General features: G+C 34.5%; 1 long non-coding RNA gene across 1 annotated transcript; it reads left to right on the forward strand.

The window, feature by feature from the left end:
* The first annotated feature begins 4,650 nt into the window (after nucleotides 1-4,650).
* On the forward strand, nucleotides 4,651-5,299 carry LOC137016969 (uncharacterized). Its single transcript, XR_010894529.1, has 3 exons — nucleotides 4,651-4,723; nucleotides 4,927-4,955; nucleotides 5,228-5,299. It is a non-coding gene; the product is annotated as an uncharacterized lncRNA (long non-coding RNA).
* The last annotated feature ends 2,112 nt before the right edge of the window (nucleotides 5,300-7,411 follow it).

Genomic DNA, 7,411 nt, shown 5'->3' on the forward strand with positions numbered 1-7,411 from the left:
CTCAAGACTTTTATTAATATTTGTTATGTTATGACTTTACTTGAGGCACATGACTAATTGTTAAAGGGTTAGTTCACCCAAAAATGAAAATTCTTTCAGTTATTACTTACCCTCATGCCATTTGACACCTGTAAGACCTTCGTTCATCTTCGGAACACAAATTAAGATATTTTAGTTGAAATCCGATGGCTCCATGAGGCTTTCATAGGGAGCAATGACATTTCCTCTCTCGAGATCCATTAATGTACTAAAAACACATCTAAATCAGTTCATGTGAGTACAGTGGTTCAATTTTAATATTATAAAGTGACGAGAATATTTTTGGTGCGCCAAAAAAACAAAATAACGACTTATTTAGTGATGGCTGATTTCAAAATCATAAATGAATCAAAGTGTCGAATCTGCAGTTCAGAGAACCAAAGTCACGTGATTTCAGCAGTTTGGCGGTTTGACACACGATCCAAACCATGATTCCGCACACTGATTCATTTATGCTCCGATGCTTCCTGAAGCAGTGTTTTGAAATCGGTCATCACTATATAAGTCGTTATTTTGTTTTTTTGGCGCACAAAAAATATTCTTGTCACTTTATAATATTAATATTGAACCACTGTACTCACATGAACTGATTTAAATATGTTTTTAGTACATTAATGGATCTTGACACACAGATTCACAATGATCTGATGCTTCATGAAGCAGTGTTTTGAAATTGACCATCACTAAATAAGTCGTTATTTTGTTTTTTTGCCGCACCAAAAATTTCTCATCGCTTTATAATATTAATATTGAACCACTGTACTCACATGAACTGATTTAAATATGTTTTTAGTACATTAATGGATCTTGAGAGAGGAAATGTCATTGCTCCCTATGAAGGCCTCACGGAGCCATCAGATTTCAACTAAAATATCTTAATTTGTGCTCCGAAGATCAACAAAGGTCTTACGGGTGTGAAACGACATGAGGGTGAGTAATTAATGACAGAATTTTCATTTTTGGGTGAACTTACCGTTTAAGTAATATGTCATTGTGGTTATGGGTTTTGAATTAATTTTGAATTAGTTAATAGTCATGTGCCTCAACAAGTAAAGTCATAACATGATACCTTTGTAAATCATTAGCTAAAGATTATTTAAAGCAGACAACTGGAAGTTGAAATGCATGGCTTTGACCGATTGTGGTAATTAACACGTTCATTTACATTATTAGTTAATATAATATGCTATTAGGGAATTAATATATTATGACACATTTAACTAATAACAATATAATGATTACTTAATCTATTAAACATATAGAAACTTTATTAGTTGCTGATGCAGTAATCATTAATTAATGGTTTAGTTCTTCATAAGTCATACATTAACTTGATTATTTGTGCATTAGTTAAGCATGAATTAATGCATATTACCCGTATTGTAAAGTGTTACCTTAATTTCTATTCACATTCTCGTTATGTAAACTTTTACCCACACTAATTCTGAATGTATGCATTTGTTTTTCAGACACTTCATTGGAATAAATCCTGAAAAAGGCACCAAGGGTGGACAAGACTTATCACACTCGGGTTGCCAGTCTACTTAAGAAGCTAATGGACTTAAAGCGTTAGTTCACCCAAAAATGAAAATTTTGTCATTTATTACTTACACTCATGTCGTTTCACACCCGTAAGACCTTCATTAATCTTCAGAACACAAATTAGGGTATTTTAGTTCAAATCCAATGGCTCCTTGAGGCCTACGTAGGGAGTAATAACACTTTCTCTGTCTAGATCCATAATGTACTAAAAACACATCGAAATCAGTTCAATATTAATATTATAAACCGACAAGAATATTTTGGTGCGGCAAAAAAACTAAATAATGACTTATTTAGTGATGACCGATTTCAAAACACTGCTTCATGAAGCATCGGAGCATTATGAATCAGTCTATCGAATCATGAATCAGATCGCAGTTCAAACCCGACAAATGGCTGAAATCACATGACTTTGGCACTCCGAACTGCAGATTCGACACACAGATTCACAATGATCTGATGCTTCCTGAAGCATTGTTTTGAAATTGACCATCACTAAATAAGTCGTTATTTTGTTTTTTTGCCGCACCAAAAATTTCTCATCGCTTTATAATATTAATATTGAAACACTGTACTCACATGAACTGATTTAAATATGTTTTTAGTACATTAATGGATCTTGAGAGAGGAAATGTCATTGCTCCCTATGAAGGCCTCACGGAGCCATCGGATTTCAATGATAACCGTAGACCTCTTTAAGTCATTGGATTTCAACTAAAATATCTTAATTTGTGTTCTGAAGATGAATGAAGGTCTTACGGGTGTGGAACGGCATGGGGGTAAGTAATTTTGAGAATATTTTGTGATTTAAAGTGGCTTTATTTTTCAAGTTTTTCAAAGTTTTAATAAAGCACATTTTGAAGTTACTCTGCATTGTGTTAAATTTGTAATGTTTCAAAGGATATATTTGTACATTGTATTATGGTTTTAAAACAAGACGTCTAAGGGGTAATTAATAAAATCAAAGAAATATCTAGAAAAATAGTTACACCTTTTTTTCTTAGCAGTCCATTTCTCAATATAATAACATTTGTAGCTTACAGTTAAAAAGTGCAAATAAACATTAATTAACTGTTAATACTTTTGACAGTAATTTACTGTTAATGTAGAAAATAACAGCTTTATGCTGTATTTACAAAAACAGTAACAAACTGTAAATTTCAACAACAGCAAGACACTGTTAATTTAACAGTAACTTGCTGGCAACCGTGCTGCCAGTTACTTACTGTTTTTTAACAGGACAATTTTTAACAGTGTAGATAAGATATCTCCGGAAGGGGGATTAGGGCTGTGTGGTGCAGTTTGAGGTGTCTTGGCAAAAGGGGAGATTGAAACTTTGTTTATCAGTTTGAAGTGCCCTAACAGGTAGCAGTCCTGTCGTGTGAGGAAGATCCGTTTAGATCCACTCTGATGGACAACAACAACAACAACAACAACAACAACAACAACAACAAACTCCCTGAGACTTCCTACCTTCCATCCAGATAGCAAAATTCTTTGTTTTTACTGTTATTTCTATTCCTTATGTTCTATATTATTCTTTTTTATGTAAAGCACTTTGAATTACCATTGTGTATGAAATGTGCTATACAAATAAAATTGCCTTGCCTTGCCTTGAAAGGAAGAATGATTTTTGGAATTGCATAGTTTGCGACAGCAGGTCCCCTGACTATCCAAAGCCTTTTGAATCCATTCTCCTAGAAGTACTTTTCTGACAGCGAATCAGTTTGAAGTTCAGCGAGCTCATCTTTACAGCCAAGGTATTCTACATCTTCAAGTCTGGATGTGAAGGGATCTATAACCCATAACTCCTTGAATAATGCGTCAACATCCACAAAGCAGGACTTTAATTCCTCCTGTAGCAAAGTCATGTGACGGCAAAGCTCCGTGCGCAGAGATGCACTCACGGTACCGCCACAGTGTTGAAGCAGCAGTGGGAACTGTTGTAAATGCCCCTGTGACATTTTTCCGGCCCTGTACTCCAGCTTGAGCATAAAAGCCTCGATTGCTTCTTTGCACTGTAAGATGGTTGACTCCGAACCCTGCAGTCTCTTGTTGGTCTCATTATAAAGAGTGAATATGTCAGCAAGATATGCGGTTTTAATCAGTCAGCTTCTCCGACAGTGTGTGATTTTGACTTCGCAGAAATTCCAGGATTTTATCTTGTAATTCTAGAAAGCGCACAAGAACTTTGCCACGTGAAAGCCAGCGCACCTCCGTGTGTAGCAGTAGAGTATGGTGTGCTTCATCCTCACACAGTTGTTCAGAAAATCTTTAATGAAGTTAACAACTTTCACAACTGTTGCCAGTGTGTCACTAAGTTCTCTGGACAGTTTTTGAAACCAAAATTTAGGTAGTTTTTTTTTTTTCAAAGCGTCTAAACTTTTTCTTCGCCTCTGATGAAGAATCACCGCATTTACGTTTCTCTGCCATTTTTCCTTTTGATTTTGCCATTACGCTGACAAGCACATTGCGCAACCGATGGAGTGAGCAAAATTGAAATAATTTTATATAAAAATTTTTTTTACTGTATTATATTGGCATTGTAAGCATTTAAAAAAAATAACTTTAAAAAATATATATTTTCTATAAATTAGTGGAACATTTTATGCATTATTTTTTATTTTATTTTTTTTTTACTTCAACACGTATCCGCTCCCGCACCCCTGTGAACTCTGGCGCCCCCCCAAGGGTTGGAACCACTGTACTACAGTAAATACACTCATTCATAATATATATGTAAAGGATTGAATTGAGGTTTGTTTTTGTTTTTTTAGCTATGAACTTTTTGGTTAGAATAAATCATCTCAGTTTGTGAAAGAAATGTCTTGATGTTGTGTTCATGCATTCAAATATGATTGTGTTTTTAATAGTTGTACCATCAACTACAGCATCAACACTGACTCCAACCTCTCTAGGTGTGTATGAAGATCATCCTCATTTCAGTGCTTGTTTTCACACTCTGGAGTTTTTCTAGAATCAGGATCTAAATGAACTCATTGTAGTGAAAATGAGCTCAGTGGACATCAGTATTAATATGACTGTAATATCGTCTCTCTCTCAGTGATTGTGATTGTTGTCGCTTCATTCGCTGTTCTCCTTCCTGCTCTTATTCTCTGGATGATTCGCAGAAAAAGAGACGGTGAGTTTTTACAGTTTCTCATATTTTATAACAGACAAAAAGTCCAAAACATCAGATAAAATAAACGTGTAATTTAGACAAAATTCCTCTCAGACAGAGTTTAATGTTTCTATTCTACAGCACTAGAATTATCCTAAAATCAGTTTAATTGGAGACTGTATTGCGTGTTTGATCATCAATATTCTCTTGACGTTCTGTTTCAGATAACAGAAGAGGAACTGATGACTCTGAGGTGAGTATTGTAGGTCGATCCATGAGTTATTAGTGTTTATAAGCTCTGATCCTGAAATATGACACTCGTATTAGTCAGATTATATAATGACAGGTTAGTGTATTTGAACTGTTTCTGCTCTAAAACTCACAGATAAGAATAAATATGATGAACCAACGACACAATCAACATTTACATTCATCTACTGCCAGTGAACAATATGATTAATCTTCAGTAATCTGTGTATATTTGTGTGTATTTGACACTGTGGTGATTTTTTCATTGATGTTCAGGAGCTGATATATGATGAGACTTACACTGAGGTCACTTATACTGAGGACTACAGTAAAAACAAGCCAGAAAGAAGAAGGTGAGAAACACTTCCTTGATGTTGTCCAGCTTCTCTCAACATGATAGTTTGTGTTTTCTTCTGAATTTGTGTCATGAATTGAGCTCAAACATCATGCTGTAATAATTGTGTGTTGAAACAATAACTGTGATGTTCATTCAGGTTCGCTGTGATGATAAAGTGACTTATGCTTCCATCAGAGGAGCAAAAGCTGGATCTCAGGAAAACTGCAGTGAACTTTATGCCTCTGTGAACAAGAACCATCACAAATCAGTCAAATAATGACACAAAAACCACATGAGCAGAAGAATATGAATCTAATAGAACTGAGTCCTAATGGTGTCATTCAGTGCCATTATAAATACTTTCAATGTCTTTTACATGTTCACAAACAAACCCAAGTGATGCTCTGATTTATTTGTAGTTATTGCTTATTTTTCTCAGTTCAGCATGTTTTTTGTATAGTTTCTGTCTGCTTGTTGATCAGTTAATGCTAGTGTCTTTATTATTCATTCAGAGCTGCAGGTTTGGACAAAGTCTAGAAAATGACGACACTTTTACTCTCTCACATCATTCTCATTAAATGACAAATAAATGGTGAAATTATAACAGCATTTTTTAAAAAAAAATAAAATCAGCTCTTTCAAATAAATATTCTTCAAAGTATTTCTTGTTTTTAACTTCTTGTTGTTTTGTTTTTCCCCTGCTCCATATGTAAGAGTCATGAAATATCATGTCATATTTTTTTTTTCCATGAGAGGTCAGCAGAGACACCCAATGTGAGACTTTTTGAGTTCTTTAGCAAGTTTTCTTTACGAGTTATTTTGTATTTACATGAAACAATGTGCTGAAATTATATTATTAAATTACAGTGTTAATAAATCTAGTAATTTAGAGTTAAAAAAAAAATCTTAAAAAAAGGCTTAGAAATAGAAAACAATGAATAGAAAACAACTGAAATAGAAAACAATGATATCAGCTTTCAGTAAAAAGAAAAGTATAATGTGTTTCAGGTACAGGAGGAGAGGATGAGTGTTAAACCTGACTTCTGTTGACAATAATGTTGATCATATCATCAACTTAATACTGTGTGAAATTTACACTGAAATGTGTTCATTAAAAAAGTTACTTAATGAAACTGTCCTGATAACTTAGAGAGAATAAATGTTGAAATTAGGTGTTATTTTGTGTATATTTTAGTAAAGGGATGCGCCTGATAGTGTTTAATGTCATTGTGTTTCACATTTAAGAGTTTCTGTTATTTTGAAGTTTTTGCTGTTTAATAGTGCTGCAGAATGACTTATTTTTGTAGAAAAACCTGGAAGTTACAGTACCATCACCGTGGTTACCCCGAAAACATCCGAATAGGATTTTCAGAAAATAAGCAATATTCGCCTCATTAGGTTTCGGCCTTTTGGCAAATGTCTCAATTAAGTTTAGCTGTTTTAGAGAGCGTTTGCTCATTTTGAACCTTGCTGTAAACAATAACTATCTGAATTGTAATTTGTAGTGTGTGGAAAAAGCGCCAATTAAACAAAACTAAAGCCAATAGATTTCTTTTCACCCATCCCCCACTATTCAAGTACATACACACTTTAAAACACACAAACGCACACCTTTATTTATTCTCTTATGCTTTCTCAATATGTCGTGAGAGTATACAGATAGATTAATAATCATTTTAACAATGATGTAAAAATAAATAAATAAATAAACCCGGCATTAATTAGCGCCCTCTCATGGTACACACAGTGCGTACAGCCGTATCGCTGCAGGAGCCACTGGTTAAAATCAACTGTCTCTTTCTCGTCTCCTGTTGATGTGTACTTCTTCTTCTTCTACTAAAGAGAAGCCCATACTAGAGTGATAATAGAGCAATAGGGATCTGGCCTCGGGTGCCAAAAAGACTAGAAACGGCCCTGCAGATCTGGACACTCAACAGCCAAGGCATGTGCGAGTATCATTTGACCACTAAACAGTGATTTAGTGTTACGATTGTGAACCCCTTTAACAAAGCTGCTTTATAGTATTGAAACTGATGGTTCGTCCAGCGATTGTTAATTTACTCTTTCATTGTCTCATCCCCCTGTTATGATACGGTTCAGATTCATTTCTCACACTCTCACTG

Source organism: Chanodichthys erythropterus, chromosome 3, assembly GCF_024489055.1.
Source record: "Chanodichthys erythropterus isolate Z2021 chromosome 3, ASM2448905v1, whole genome shotgun sequence".
Taxonomy (NCBI): Eukaryota; Metazoa; Chordata; class Actinopteri; order Cypriniformes; family Xenocyprididae; genus Chanodichthys; species Chanodichthys erythropterus.